Source organism: Acipenser ruthenus, chromosome 34, assembly GCF_902713425.1.
Source record: "Acipenser ruthenus chromosome 34, fAciRut3.2 maternal haplotype, whole genome shotgun sequence".
NCBI classification, from domain to species: Eukaryota; Metazoa; Chordata; class Actinopteri; order Acipenseriformes; family Acipenseridae; genus Acipenser; species Acipenser ruthenus.
The window spans coordinates 8,247,758-8,264,502 of NC_081222.1; the positions used below are offsets into that span (position 1 = coordinate 8,247,758).

Genomic DNA, 16,745 nt, shown 5'->3' on the forward strand with positions numbered 1-16,745 from the left:
TAGTTTACAGTAGCGTCCCTCGCATTAATAACTCATAGATAGTTTACAGCAGCGTCCCTCACATTAACTCTGATAGTTTACAGTAGCGTCCCTCGCAATAGTAACTCATAGATAGTTTACAGTAGCGTCCCTCGCATTAATAACTCATAGATAGTTTATAGCAGCGTCCCTCACATTAATAACTCAGATAGTTTACAGCAGCGTCCCTCGCATTAATAACAGATAGTTTTCAGCAGCGTCCCTCACATTAATAACTCAGATAGTTTACAGCAGCGTCCCTCACATTAACTCTGATAGTTTACAGCAGCGTCCCTCGCATTAATAACTCATAGATAGTTTACAGTAGCGTCCCTCGCATTAATAACTCATAGATAGTTTACAGCAGCGTCCCTCACATTAACTCTGATAGTTTACAGTAGCGTCCCTCGCAATAGTAACTCATAGATAGTTTACAGTAGCGTCCCTCGCATTAATAACTCATAGATAGTTTATAGCAGTGTCCCTCACATTAATAACTCAGATAGATTACAGCAGCGTCCCTCGCATTAATAACAGATAGTTTTCAGCAGCGTCCCTCACATTAATAACTCAGATAGTTTACAGCAGCGTCCCTCGCATTAATAACTCATAGATAGTTTACAGCATCGTTCCTCACATTAACTCTGATAGTTTACAGCAGCGTCCCTCGCAATAGTAACTCATAGATAGTTTACAGTAGCGTCCCTCGCATTAGTAACTCATAGATAGTTTATAGCAGCGTCCCTCACATTAATAACTCAGATAGTTTACAGCAGCGTCCCTCGCATTAATAACAGATAGTTTTCAGCAGCGTCCCTCACATTAATAACTCAGATAGTTTACAGCAGCGTCCCTCACATTAATAACTCAGATAGTCTACAGCAGCGTCCCTCGCATTAATAACTCATAGATAGTTTACAGTAGCGTCCCTCGCATTAATAACTCATAGATAGTTTACAGCAGAATCCCTCACATTAACTCTGATAGTTTACAGCAGGGTCCCTCGCATTAATATCTCATAGATAGTTTACAGCAGCGTCCCTCGTAATAGTAACTCATAGATAGTTTACAGCAGCGTCCCTCACATTAATAACTCATAGATAGTTTACAGCAGTGTCCCTCACATTAACTCTGATAGTTTACAGCAGCGTCCCTCGCAATAGTAACTCATAGATAGTTTACAGCAGCGTCCCTCGCATTAATAACTCATAGATAGTTTACAGCAGCGTCCCTCGTAATAGTAACTCATAGATAGTTTACAGCAGCGTCCCTCACATTAATAACTCATAGATAATTTACAGCAGTGTCCCTCACATTAACTCTGATAGTTTACAGCAGCGTCCCTCGCAATAGTAACTCATAGATAGTTTACAGCAGCGTCCCTCACATTAATAACTCATAGATAGTTTACAGCAGCGTCCCTCGCATTAATAACTCATAGATTGTTTACAGCAGCGTCCCTCACATTAACTCTGATAGTTTACAGCAGCGTCCCTCGCAATAGTAACTCATAGATAGTTTACAGCAGCGTCCCTCACATTAATAACTCATAGATAGTTTACAGCAGCGTCCCTCGCATTAATAACAGATAGTTTTCAGCAGCGTCCCTCACATTAATAACTCAGATAGTTTACAGCAGCGTCCCTCGCATTAATAACTCAGATAGTTTACAGCAGCGTCCCTCGCATTAATAACAGATTGTTTTCAGCAGCGTCCCTCACATTAATAACTCAGATAGTTTACAGCAGCGTCCCTCGCATTAATAACTCATAGATAGTTTACAGCAGCGTTCCTCGCATTAGTAACTCATAGATAGTTTACAGCAGCGTCCCTCGCATTAATAACTCATAGATAGTTTACAACAGCGTCCCTCGTAATAGTAACTCATAGATAGTTTACAGCAGCGTCCCTCACATTAATAACTCATAGATAGTTTACAGCAGCGTCCCTCGCATTAATAACAGATAGTTTTCAGCAGCGTCCCTCACATTAATAACTCAGATAGTTTACAGCAGCGTCCCTCGCATTAATAACTCAGATAGTTTACAGCAGTGTCCCTCGCATTAATAACAGATTGTTTTCAGCAGCGTCCCTCACATTAATAACTCAGATAGTTTACAGCAGCGTCCCTCGCATTAATAACTCATAGATAGTTTACAACAGCGTCCCTCGTAATAGAAACTCATAGATCGTTTACAGCAGCGTCCCTAGCATTAATAACTCATAGATAGTTTACAGTAGCGTCCCTCGCATTAATAACTCATAGATACTTTACAGCAGCGTCCCTCACATTAATAACTCAGATAGTTTACAGCAGCGTCCCTCGCATTAATAACTCATAGATAGTTTATAGTAGCGTCCCTCGCATTAATAACTCATAGATAGTTTACAGCAGCGTCCCTCACATTAACTCTGATAGTTTACAGCAGCGTCCCTCGCATTAATAAATCATAGATAGTTTACAGTAGCGTCCCTCGCATTAATAACTCATAGATAGTTTACAGCAGCGTCCCTCACATTAACTCTGATAGTTTACAGCAGCGTCCCTCGTATTAATAACTCATAGATAGTTTACAGTAGCGTCCCTCGCATTAATAACTCATAGATAGTTTACAGCAGCGTCCCTCACATTAATAACTCAGGTAGTTTACAGCAGCGTCCCTCACATTAATAACTCAGATAGTTTACAGCAGCGTCCCTCGCATTAACTCAGATAGTTTACAGCAGCGTCCCTCGCATTAATAACTCATAGATAGTTTACAGTAGCATCCCTCGCATTAATAACTCATAGATAGTTTACAGTAGCGTCCCTCGCATTAATAACTCATAGATAGTTTACAGCAGCATCCCTCACATTAACTCTGATAGTTTACAGCAGCGTCCCTCGCAATAGTAACTCATAGATAGTTTACAGCAGCTTCCCTCGCATTAATAACTCAGATAGTTTACAGCAGCGTCCCTCGCATTAATAACTCAGATAGTTTACAGCAGCGTCCCTCGCACTAATAACTCAGATAGTTTACAGCAGCGTCCCTCGCACTAATAACTCAGATAGTTTACAGGAGCATCCCTCACATTAGTAACTCATAGATCGTTTATAGCAGCGTCCCTCACATTAATAACTCAGACAGTTTACAGCAGGGTCCCTCACATTAATAACTCAGATAGTTTACAACAGCGTCCCTCGCAATAATAACTCATAGATAGTTTACAGTAGCGTCCCTCGCATTAATAACTCATAGATAGTTTACAGCAGCGTCCCTCACATTAACTCTGATAGTTTACAGCAGCGTCCCTCGCAATAGTAACTCATAGATGGTTTACAGCAGCGTCCCTCACATTAATTACTCATAGATAGTTTACAGCAGCGTCCCTCGCATTAATAACTCATAGATAGTTTATAGCAGCGTCCCTCACATTAATAACTCAGATAGTTTACAGCAGCGTCCCTCACATTAATAACTCAGATAGTTTACAGCAGCTCCCCTCGCATTAATAAATCAGATAGTTTACAGCAGCGTCCCTCGCATTAATAACTCATAGATAGTTTACAGTAGCGTCCCTTGCATTAATGACTCATAGATAGTTTACAGCAGCGTCCCTCACATTAACTCTGATAGTTTACAGCAGCGTCCCTCGCAATAGTAACTCATAGATGGTTTACAGCAGCGTCCCTCACATTAATAACTCATAGATAGTTTACAGCAGCGTCCCTCGCATTAATAACTCATAGATAGTTTATAGCAGCGTCCCTCGCATTAATAACTCAGATAGTTTACAGCAGCGTCCCTCGCATTAATAACTCAGATAGTTTACAGAAGCGTCCCTCGCATTAATAACTCAGATAGTTTACAGCAGCGTCCCTCGCATTAATAACTCAGATAGTTTACAGCAGCGTCCTTCAGATTAATAACTCAGATAGTTTACAGCAGCGTCCCTCACATTAACTCTGATAGTTTACAGCAGCGTCCCTCACATTAACTCTGATAGTTTACAGCAGCGTCCCTCGCAATAATAACTCATAGATAGTTTACAGTAGCGTCCCTCGCATTAATAACTCAAAGATAGTTTATAGCAGCGTCCCTCACATTAATAACTCAGATAGTTTACAGCAGCGTCCCTCGCATTAATAACTCATAGATAGTTTACAGTAGCGTCCCTTGCATTAATAACTCATAGATAGTTTACAGCAGCGTCCCTCACATTAACTCTGATAGTTTACAGCAGCGTCCCTCGCAATAGTAACTCATAGATAGTTTACAGCAGCGTCCCTCACATCAATAACTCAGATAGTTTACAGCAGCGTCCCTCGCATTAATAACTCATAGATAGTTTACAGTAGCGTCCCTCGCATTAATAACTCATAGATAGTTTACAGCAGCGTCCCTCACATTAATAACTCAGATAGTTTACAGCAGCATCCCTCACATTAATAACTCAGATAGTTTACAGCAGCGTCCCTCACATTAATAACTGAGATAGTTTACGTATTGACTTTTGAACTGACTGTGCTTTTTAAATGTAAACCTGTTGTAACAAGAAAACAGTAAAAGAAAAAAACATGTAAACTTACCTGTGTTGTTGAAAGGGATCTATCTGTCTTGTAGGGTAAACCTATCAAATGGTCAGAAAAGACATACCTGCCAGCCCTACCGATTTATAAACCCTTCTACTACATACCGATTTCAAAGCCAATCATACCGCTTATACAATTATTGAAACAAACGTGAAAACGGTCATAAACACCCGAGATCCCCGGTCTCGATTCGCAGCACGCGACCCCGGTTCAAACCCCACCTCAGGCACTGACTCATTGTGTGACCCTGAGCAAGTCACTTCACCTCCTTGTGCTCCGTCTTTCGGGTGAGATGTAGTTGTAAGTGACTCTGCAGCTGATGCATAGTTCACACACCCTAGTCTCTGTAAGTCGTCTTGGATAAAGGCGTCTGCTAAATAAACAAAATAATAATACAGTGGAATATGTGAAAAATGGTTTAAGTTTGTAAATTTACTAGAAGTCAACAAAAACAAACTTGTCAGCTTTTAATATTCACAGTTTGTAAAAACGATGTCAATACTAACATTTAGGCTACTTACGTTTGATATATATATATATATATATATATATATATATATATATAGTATATATGTATATATATAAATACTGTATATATATATATATATATATATATATATATATACAGACGTGCTCAAATTTGTTGGTACCCTTACAGCTCATTGAAATAATGCTTCATTCCTCCTGACAAGTGATGAAATTAAAAGCTATTTTATCATGTATACTTGCATGCCTTTGGTATGTCATAGAATAAAGCAAAGAAGCTGTGAAAAGAGATGACTTATTGCTTATTCTACAAAGATATCCTAAAATGGCCTGGACACATTTGTTGGTACCCCTTAGAAAAGATAAAAAATAATTGGATTATAGTGATATTTCAAACTAATTAGTTTCTTTAATTAGTATCACACATGTCTCCAATCTTGTAATCAGTCATTCAGCTTATTTAAATGGAGAAAAGTAGTCACTGTGCTGTTTGCTATCATTGTGTGCACCACACTGAACATGGACCAGAGAAAGCAATGGAGAGAGTTGTCTGAGGAGATCAGAAAGAAAATAATAGACAAGCATGGTAAAGGTAAAGGCTACAAGACCATCTCCAAGCAGCTTGATGTTCCTGTGACAACAGTTACAAATATTATCACGAAGTTTAAGGTCCATGGAACTGCAGCCAACCTCCGTGGGTGCGGCCGCAAGAGGAAAATCGACCCCAGATTGAACAGAAGGATAGTGCGAATGGTAGAAAAAGAAGCAAGGATAACTGCCAAAGAGATACAAGCTGAACTCCAAGGTGAAGGTACGTCAGTTTCTGATCGCACCATCCGTCGCTTTTTGAGCGAAAGTGGGCTCCATGGAAGAAGGCCCAGGAGGACTCCACTTTTGAAAGAAAAACATAAAAAAGCCAGACTGGAATTTGCTAAAATGCATATTGACAAGCCACAATCCTTCTGGGAGAACGTTCTTTGGACAGATGAGTCAAAACTGGAGCTTTTTGGCAAGTCACATCAGCTCTATGTTCACAGACGAAAAAATGAAGCTTTCAAAGAAAAGAACACCATACCTACAGTGAAACATGGAGGAGGCTCGGTTATGTTTTGGGGCTGCTTTGCTGCGCCTGGCACAGGGTGCCTTGAATCTGTGCAGGGCACAATGAAATCTCAAGACGTACTGCCCAGTGTCAGAAAGCTGTGTCTCGGTTGCAGGTCACAGGATAATGACCCAAAACACACAGCTAAAAGCACCCAAGAATGGATAAGAACAAAACATTGGACTATTCTGAAGTGGCCTTCTATGAGTCGTGATCTGAATCCTATCGAACATCTATGGAAAGTGCTGAAACTTGCAGTCTGGAGAAGGCACCCATCAAACCTGAGACAGCTGGAGCAGTTTGCTCAGGAAGAGTGGGCCAAACTACCTGTTAACAGGTGCAGAAGTCTCATTGAGAGCTACAAAAAACGTTTGATTGCAGTGATTGCCTCTAAAGGTTGTGCAACAAAATATTAGGTTAGCGGTCCCATCATTTTTGTCCATGCCATTTTCATTTGTTTTATTATTTACAATATTATGTTGAATAAAAAATCAAAAGAAAAGTCTGATTTCTATTAAATATGGAATAAACAATGGTGGATGCCAATTACTTTTGTCAGTTTCAAGTTATTTCAGAGAAAATTGTGCATTCTTCGTTTTTTGTGGCGGGGTACCAACAAATTTGAGCACGTCTGTATATAGTTTTTTTGCTTCACAATGAGCTTCACAACAAAGATTGCAGATGACAAAGACACCTGTTTTACCTGTTTAGTCTGAATGACTGTTAAAGTTGTTTGCTCTTGTTTCATATCTGCAGCTTAATTTATTGGAAATGTGCCCAGACTGGAACTGTTCTGTATACAATTGAGCGTTTTGTTGCTTTAATTCAAAGACATGATTAGCCTTCTTATATCTAACATTTGTATTGCTACTACAATCTCTTCTTAGGGATCAAGTCATTTTCATTTAATAATGCAACAAATAAATAAGCAATACCGTTTTCCCTTGGGTTTCCACCAGGCATTCACAGTGATTCTCAACTGCCAGGCACTAGGGAATAATACAATTACAGTGCCAGCTTCAACCCTTACTACTAAAAAAACTAAATGCGGCAAATGCTTATAATTTACAAGGTATGCTCTGTAACTTGCTAAACAAAATAAACAAAAAACTGCCAGGGTTCAATTGACGCTTTAACCTCTGGGTGGCACAGAATTATACCTGCCCATACTGTATAATAATCTAATTATAGCATCAGCTTCAACTCCTCTTACAAATTGACACTCCAGTCAAGAGTCTAGAGCCCTAACCACTACTCCACACTGATGCCCTTATAAATCTGCCTAGTTTTAAATTGTTTTCCCAAAAGGAGATCTTTTTTTTTTTTTTTTTTTTTTTTTTTTTTTTATAATTTTGAACCAATGTTCTATAGCTGCATATCTGTCTCCTCTTCTGCCTTCGGTAAGCAGACGCTGGGATTCCACAAAGTTTTTGACTGCATATATATTTATTATTATTATTATTATTATTATTATTATTATTATTATTATTATTATTATTATTATTAGCAGATGCTTTAATCCAAAGCGACTTGTGGCGGGTCGCCACTATGGTTGTTGTTTTTATGTTATTGATGTTTTTGTTTTAGGACAGCCCCCTGATTGTCCGCCCTTTCCCATCCTCCTATCAGATATGTTGATTCGCCTCACCTGGATCTTTTTAAAGGCTGGGTTCCCGTGCAGTAAGGGGAATGGAATGTAGAGAGACGAGGAGGTTGTTGGGCGGCGGCACCTGTCTTCAGTAAACTACTTGTCTTGCCTTTTTCGGTAAAACTATTTATATATCAGTATTGCTTTGTGTGTGCTGCAATGAGATAGTTACATACTGGCAAGGTTTGCACGTTTTGTTGGTTTGTGTATCTTTGGTTGAAATTGTGTTTGGTTTATTTTGATATATTTTGATTTGTCATTATTATTATTATGACTTTTGTTTTTCTTTTCTTTTATATTGATTAGTATAAGTAATATTTGCGCTTGTGTTAGTTGCTCATGTGTATGTGTGTACAGCTGTAAAACAAAGAAAAAAAGGTAGTGTGAAGCCTTTTTGTATGTGCTGTTTTGTTTGTTTTGTTACAGGTAAACAGCTTAGCTGTCCTGTCTTTTAGTTTAGGTTCCTGTTTTGTTTAGTTAGTGCTCAAAGAGAGCTAGGTGTTTGTTTTGTTTATTTAGGTCAGCACACCTGCTCAGGGGGGGCACAGCCACCCCTGCAGTATTATTTGACCCGTGACTCAGCACACATTGCCCTCCTCATTCCGCTGTTCAGTCTGTTTCATTCTGCCTGTCTGTGTGCGTCTCTTGCAAAAACAACACCCTGCCCTCTTCTGCTCTAAAAAATCTAATAACTTGTGCCCTCTTAAAATTGTGCCTGCACCCATTAACATTGAAAGAGATAAAAAAAAAATAATTCTGTCCATGGCCGCTACGAAGTTAAAACTATCAAGCAAATACAACTAATAAAGGATATACATTTATTATAAAACTTAGACATTTTAACACTTCGATGAGTTTGTTTTATTTAACATGTTCCTAATATTTTGTATTACTTCTTTAAGCATGTATCTCTTAGGCTGCTCTATTTCTTTTAATGTAGCTTTTCTAAAAGCTATATGAGCAAAATAAATAAATCATTTAAGGTTTGGGAACAACTTTAAATCCATCCCTCTTTTACCTTTTGCCAAATAAAAAAAAAAACATGAATGTCAGAGAGGATCTGAAACCTCACCTGTGTCTGCCTCGTCCATCTTTACTTCTTCATATTCGCTATTGCTCTTCTCCACCGCTGTTTTCTCACTCAGTTGCTGTTACTTGTGAGTCTGGCAGAGAGTGGCAACAGTGCAGGGCTGAGACTCAGAGCTGCGCTCCTTCCCCTCCAAGCAGGGTGGCACCGCTGCCCCAAATTGAGACCCAGAACCGCCATTACTGCTCCCCGGGTCCGACTCAGAAGCCCCGCTGTGTTGCGGCCCCCGGATGTGCACCTCGGCCTCTCAGAACGGACCCCCGCACCCGGACCCCCGCATTAGGTTAGCGGTCCCATCATTTTTGTCCATGCCATTTTCATTTGTTTTATTATTTACAATATTATGTTGAATAAAAAATCAAAAGAAAAGTCTGATTTCTATTAAATATGGAATAAACAATGGTGGATGCCAATTACTTTTGTCAGTTTCAAGTTATTTCAGAGAAAATTGTGCATTCTTCGTTTTTTGTGGCGGGGTACCAACAAATTTGAGCACGTCTGTATATAGTTTTTTTGCTTCACAATGAGCTTCACAACAAAGATTGCAGATGACAAAGACACCTGTTTTACCTGTTTAGTCTGAATGACTGTTAAAGTTGTTTGCTCTTGTTTCATATCTGCAGCTTAATTTATTGGAAATGTGCCCAGACTGGAACTGTTCTGTATACAATTGAGCGTTTTGTTGCTTTAATTCAAAGACATGATTAGCCTTCTTATATCTAACATTTGTATTGCTACTACAATCTCTTCTTAGGGATCAAGTCATTTTCATTTAATAATGCAACAAATAAATAAGCAATACCGTTTTCCCTTGGGTTTCCACCAGGCATTCACAGTGATTCTCAACTGCCAGGCACTAGGGAATAATACAATTACAGTGCCAGCTTCAACCCTTACTACTAAAAAAACTAAATGCGGCAAATGCTTATAATTTACAAGGTATGCTCTGTAACTTGCTAAACAAAATAAACAAAAAACTGCCAGGGTTCAATTGACGCTTTAACCTCTGGGTGGCACAGAATTATACCTGCCCATACTGTATAATAATCTAATTATAGCATCAGCTTCAACTCCTCTTACAAATTGACACTCCAGTCAAGAGTCTAGAGCCCTAACCACTACTCCACACTGATGCCCTTATAAATCTGCCTAGTTTTAAATTGTTTTCCCAAAAGGAGATCTTTTTTTTTTTTTTTTTTTTTTTTTTTTTTTTTTATAATTTTGAACCAATGTTCTATAGCTGCATATCTGTCTCCTCTTCTGCCTTCGGTAAGCAGACGCCGGGATTCCACAAAGTTTTTGACTGCATATATATTTATTATTATTATTATTATTATTATTATTATTATTATTATTATTATTATTATTATTATTATTATTATTATTAGCAGATGCTTTAATCCAAAGCGACTTGTGGCGGGTCGCCACTATGGTTGTTGTTTTTATGTTATTGATGTTTTTGTTTTAGGACAGCCCCCTGATTGTCCGCCCTTTCCCATCCTCCTATCAGATATGTTGATTCGCCTCACCTGGATCTTTTTAAAGGCTGGGTTCCCGTGCAGTAAGGGGAATGGAATGTAGAGAGACGAGGAGGTTGTTGGGCGGCGGCACCTGTCTTCAGTAAACTACTTGTCTTGCCTTTTTCGGTAAAACTATTTATATATCAGTATTGCTTTGTGTGTGCTGCAATGAGATAGTTACATACTGGCAAGGTTTGCACGTTTTGTTGGTTTGTGTATCTTTGGTTGAAATTGTGTTTGGTTTATTTTGATATATTTTGATTTGTCATTATTATTATTATGACTTTTGTTTTTCTTTTCTTTTATATTGATTAGTATAAGTAATATTTGCGCTTGTGTTAGTTGCTCATGTGTATGTGTGTACAGCTGTAAAACAAAGAAAAAAAGGTAGTGTGAAGCCTTTTTGTATGTGCTGTTTTGTTTGTTTTGTTACAGGTAAACAGCTTAGCTGTCCTGTCTTTTAGTTTAGGTTCCTGTTTTGTTTAGTTAGTGCTCAAAGAGAGCTAGGTGTTTGTTTTGTTTATTTAGGTCAGCACACCTGCTCAGGGGGGGCACAGCCACCCCTGCAGTATTATTTGACCCGTGACTCAGCACACATTGCCCTCCTCATTCCGCTGTTCAGTCTGTTTCATTCTGCCTGTCTGTGTGCGTCTCTTGCAAAAACAACACCCTGCCCTCTTCTGCTCTAAAAAATCTAATAACTTGTGCCCTCTTAAAATTGTGCCTGCACCCATTAACATTGAAAGAGATAAAAAAAAAATAATTCTGTCCATGGCCGCTACGAAGTTAAAACTATCAAGCAAATACAACTAATAAAGGATATACATTTATTATAAAACTTAGACATTTTAACACTTCGATGAGTTTGTTTTATTTAACATGTTCCTAATATTTTGTATTACTTCTTTAAGCATGTATCTCTTAGGCTGCTCTATTTCTTTTAATGTAGCTTTTCTAAAAGCTATATGAGCAAAATAAATAAATCATTTAAGGTTTGGGAACAACTTTAAATCCATCCCTCTTTTACCTTTTGCCAAATAAAAAAAAAAACATGAATGTCAGAGAGGATCTGAAACCTCACCTGTGTCTGCCTCGTCCATCTTTACTTCTTCATATTCGCTATTGCTCTTCTCCACCGCTGTTTTCTCACTCAGTTGCTGTTACTTGTGAGTCTGGCAGAGAGTGGCAACAGTGCAGGGCTGAGACTCAGAGCTGCGCTCCTTCCCCTCCAAGCAGGGTGGCACCGCTGCCCCAAATTGAGACCCAGAACCGCCATTACTGCTCCCCGGGTCCGACTCAGAAGCCCCGCTGTGTTGCGGCCCCCGGATGTGCACCTCGGCCTCTCAGAACGGACCCCCGCACCCCTCACTCTCTCAGAGCAGGCGGGCTGAGAAAGCCCACAGTCTGGAGGGGAAGCCCCAGAGCCCCATTATTGAGCTGGTTTTGGGGGGTTTTCAGTGTTTTTTTTTGTTGTTTTGTTGTTTAGCACAGTAAACCCCAGCTCTTCACTGGGGTTTACTGCAGCTCTTCCTCCCGTGCTCCTGCCCTGTCCTCAGCCTCCCTCATTGGGCAGTTTTTTTCTCTAATGCCCTGGGTTCCCACATTGGAACCATAACAAATGAGTATTGCATTGCTGTACTCTGTATCCTATTATTCGCTAGATTGAGGGTATAGATAGCAGCTATACAAAAATGTTCAAATGGTATGTGATGCTAAATTAAATCTTAAAACAGTCTCATATATATGAAGCTTTTGAAGGTGCAGCAATAAGTGGCACCCTGCTTGGAGACTGTGGATATCAACTAACCCCATGTATTAATCCAGCTGCAGCCCAAACACATTACAACATTGTACATATACCGTCTAGGAATGGGACTGAAAGATGCTTGGTGTGTTGAAAAGAAGGGTCCATTGTCTTCATGGAGAGCTGGGGGTGGTTTGGAACAGTATTTGTGCTGCTGTTGTCCTGCATAACATAGCAAGGTAATAGCTGATGGGGTGCAATACTGCATTAGTTGGGATTAGCGCACATTCCCCTTATTTCCTTATACAGTACATTGTAAGTAATGATTGTTTTTCTTCTGTTATACCAAAAAACCCTTTTTGTAGTATCTCTTAACAGTGGAAACGATGGGTACAGTTCTGAGGTTGAAAATATTTAGTTTCCTTCCAAGTTCTAGATCAAAACGGTATTAACGTCAAGCAAATTCAAGACAAAGAAATCTTTCCAATATGAACATTTTATTAGTACAAATTAAGTGAAAACAGTAATTAATGCATTACACAACTAATAATGAATGTGCAAAATCAAATAAGCCTGGAGAACGTGTATCTAATCATGTATCCAGTCATTTATATGTTAGGCTGTTGTGTGCTGGTGGCAGTCTTCTGCTTTGTGTGATTCCAGTGCTTGTATAGTCTGTTTCAAGCAGGACTGTCTCTCTATAGTATAGTTTTAATGAGTATCCTTTTCAAACACAGGAAACCTACATTCGAATTGAAGATAAGGTCCTAAGAGGAGTTAACACTGGATCTGTGACAACAACTCCAGGAAAGCCATATCAGTTTATAGATAGATCGACAGATATAATGGATAGATAGCTTGATAGATAGACAAGGTCCTTGCAGGAGTATTGAGGCCTGTTGGTTAAAGCTCTCAGACCTCAGTGATGAGTTGTGTCAGTTCTTCAGTTAATTGCTTTATGTAATTAGTAAATATTCAAAATCCAGACCCTAATATATGCATCTTCCTTATAGCACCCAAACAATGATATGCATTAAATTAAAAACACATTATTTTTGTATCGAGAGGTAGGTGTGGTCTGTTTGAGTGATGTCACAGTGGCTCTGTCCAGACATCATCTTCAGCCATTCCCGGTGGATCACATGGCTTCTTCTGACTTAAGACTGGAAAACACAAAGACAGAGATCCATTCTTTTTTATTCATGTTGCTACAAGTTCCTTCTGAAATAAAAATGGGTCAAGTTTGGCCTTAATTGCGTCTTGTTTATTTATTTCTTTTGTATTGTTTAATTGACATGTAATAAATGAATGTGGCCAGTAGGGACTGTAAAGCGACAGATTCCAAATGTGTGACTCAAGCCATGTTTGGATATAAAATGTGTACTAGGGACATAAAGTGAAATATAATACAATGTTGACTTATTTTCAAGTCGAAATGTAACTTTTATAAAATGATTTTTGATGTGTTACTATAGGTTATAAACAGATCCTTCCCACCTCACGTTCCTTCAGAACATCAGGTTAAATCACTGAGGAGTCCACATGGACCCGGACGAGGCTTTAAGTGGATACAAAACCCCATTTCAATCCCATCCGTCGTTTACACTCATTCAGGGAATATTTTGGCAGAGGTTGCTGTGCTACATTCCTTTGCATTAAACTGTAAATGGTAAATGTGTCTGGATCGACCGGACCAGGATTTACATGATTCATCAATACCAGTTAAACCCTGTCAGTCATTTATACTCATTCAGGGGAAGGTTTTGCACAGGTTCATTCCACTGCACAGAAGTGATTTTTGAAATTTACAGTAAAATGCACTGGAAAAAAATATACCAACCTGTACCAAAATATCCCCCCTGAATAAGGGTAAATGACTGCTGGGTCTCGATATTTATTAATCATTTATATTGTACTGTGCTTTCCCTTCCTTCCTCCTCAACCCTGCTGCAATAATTCAACAATGCCATGTCAACATTTTAACATTAAAAAAAGTTATTGTCAGAATTTTGAAATTCTAAATCAAAATTGTATTACATATACATATCTTTTTATTTTTTTCCATGTCACTAAAACTCATTGTAATGGCACTGTAACAACTGGGATAGATGTGGCAATTCACTCGATTACATTTTTGAAAAAACAAAACATGAGCCTTCTTTAAAAATAAATAAAACAACGTCTTCAGCACTGGATAATGTGTAACTTGCTGAACCAATAGGAACAGCAAAGGTGTCAAATGATTTCACCCCACAATGCACTGCACACACTACCAAGGTTACACAACCTGCAGAGCCGTTTTGCCCTATAGGAGTCCGGCACTCGGACTCGAGTCGCATTTTTCGTGACTCGGACTTGGACTCGAGTCACGGCCGCAAAAGACTCGGACTTGATTCGGACTCGAACATTCGGACTCTGAGAAATTAATGACGAGTCCTTTTTTTATTTTCTATTACACAAGTAATATTTCAGTTCCTATGAAACTGTGCACAATAAAAACACACTCAACAGAACATTATCCAATCACTGGTTAGCCCTGTTGTCTTTCAAGCCAATCATAGTAAGAATAAGAAATTGGAAGCGAGTTAGGTTGCAGCGTAAACACACCCCCAGCAGCAGTGTGGAGTAGTGGTTAGGGCTCTGGACTCCTGACCGGAGGGTCGTGGGTTCAATCCCTGGTAGGGGACACTGCTGCTGTACCCTTGAGCAAGGTACTTTACCTAGATTGCTCCAGTAGAAAAAAAAACCCAACTGTATAAATGGGTAATTGTATGTAAAAAATAAATTGTAAGTCGCCCTGGATAAGGGCGTCTGCTAAGAAATAAATAATAATAATAATAATAATAAATCCAACAGCAACCATCGCAGACCAAGTTTTTTTTCCCCTCTTTTGCATTAAGTTTTATAAGGAATAAATAATGTCAGCATGGTAAACAAGTAAGTAATTATTTCTCTTTACTACTTTAACACTAGAAGCCCAGCAGCAGTCATTTTGGTGGTTTTTGGTTTTAAAATGTAATTTTCTCCAGTCGTGTAACACACATGGGGCTGTGCGTTCGTGTACCTTTCCGTCCGTATATATTAAATATTCTCACAAAGCATGAAACGTGGGAGTGCAGAAATAAAGGAGATATATTCAATTATACCTAAAAGCCCCCGGGAGCAGTCACAGTGACGGCCACACAGAAAACAACTGTATTGTGGTTATACAGAACGGTATTCTACTTTATTATTTTTATTTACCAGTCTGCAATGTGTTTAGCTGTAATCAGATTAGTCTTCTCTGTGCCCGAGTGAATGACTGACAGTCTATTGTTTTCAATCAGCCTTTTGAAGGCTGGTGGCTGCTTGCCAGCTGTGCTGTTTTGGTCAGTCAATCAGCATCGGGACTAGTGAAAATAAATACCAGAGACCGTGGAGTTTTACAACGCAACAAAATATTATTATTATTATTATTATTATTTTTGTTTTATTATTATTATTATTATTATTTATTTCTTAGCAGACGCCCTTATCCAGGGCGACTTGCAGTCGTAAACAAATACATTTCAAGAATCACAGTACAAGTAATAATACAATTAAGAGCAAGATAAATACAATGACTTTGGTTCTAGCAAGTACAAGTATGACAAAATACGATTCAATAATGGAGCAGATAACAGTGTCAATGATAGTTGCATCAGGATATAATTAAATACAAAATAGTACAGATTAAATAACACTTGACAGATTACAGTACTCTAAAGTACAGGATTAAATGCAGTAAAATAGTGGGCTGATAATGCAATTAAAGCGCATTTAAGGAAGAGTGATAAGTGTCCAGGGGGAAAAAAAGAGGAGTTCTACAGGTGCTGTCTGAAGAGATGAGTCTTGAGGAGGCGCCGGAAGGTGGTCAGGGACTGGGCAGTCCTGACATCTGTAGGAAGGTCATTCTACCACTGAGGGGCGAGAGTGGAGAAGGAGCGGGCTCTGGAGGCAGAGGAGCGTAGAGGAGGTAGAGCCAGTCTTCTGGAGTAGTGGAGAGGTTGAGTGGGGGTGTAGGGAGAGATGAGGGTCTGGAGGTAGCTGGGTGCAGTCTGGTCAAGGCATCTGTAGGCTGGTACAAGAGTCTTGAACTGGATGCGAGCGGTGATCGGGAGCCAGTGGAGTGAGCGGAGCAGTGGAGTTGCGTGGGAGAAGCGAGGCAGAGAGAACACCAGGTGAGCCGCGGAGTTCTGGATGAGCTGGAGTGGACGGGTGGCTGACGCAGGGAAGCCAGCCAGGAGGGAGTTGCAGTAGTCTAGGCGGGAGAGTACCAGGGCCTGGACCAGTAGATGGGTGGCGTAGTTGGTGAGGATTCTTCGTAAGTTGCTCAGGAAGAATCGGCAAGTGCATGCCAGATGTGCTGGGAATAAGAGAGGCAGGGGTCCAGGGTGACTCTGAGGTTCTTAGCTGAGGAGGAGGGAGAGAGTGTGGTAGATTCCAGAGGAACAGAGATAGAGAGATCAGAGGAGGGGGAGGAGGAGGAGGAGGGAAAGAAAAGGAAGTCAGATTTAGAGAGGTTGAGTTTGAGGTGATGTGAGTG

General features: G+C 39.6%; 1 protein-coding gene and 1 long non-coding RNA gene across 5 annotated transcripts in view; one reads left to right on the plus strand and one right to left on the minus strand.

Annotated features, from left to right (window-relative positions):
* The window catches only part of LOC131696513 (NACHT, LRR and PYD domains-containing protein 12-like), a 59,968-nt gene extending 50,930 nt beyond the window's left edge, over positions 1-9,038 (minus strand). For 2 of the 4 annotated variants that reach the window (XR_009310122.1, XM_059006911.1), the window contains exon 1: positions 8,903-9,038. The gene's annotated coding sequence lies outside the window, so the exon portion shown is untranslated. Of the gene's footprint in view, positions 1-4,591; positions 4,780-4,815; positions 5,043-8,902 lie in introns of those variants that run through there. The other 2 variants (XM_059006914.1, XM_059006913.1) reach the window with 2 other exon arrangements.
* Positions 7,784-9,330, plus strand: LOC131705017 (uncharacterized). Its single transcript, XR_009310123.1, has 2 exons — positions 7,784-7,947; positions 8,976-9,330. It is a non-coding gene; the product is annotated as an uncharacterized LOC131705017 (long non-coding RNA).
* Positions 9,331-16,745: the final 7,415 nt, after the last annotated feature.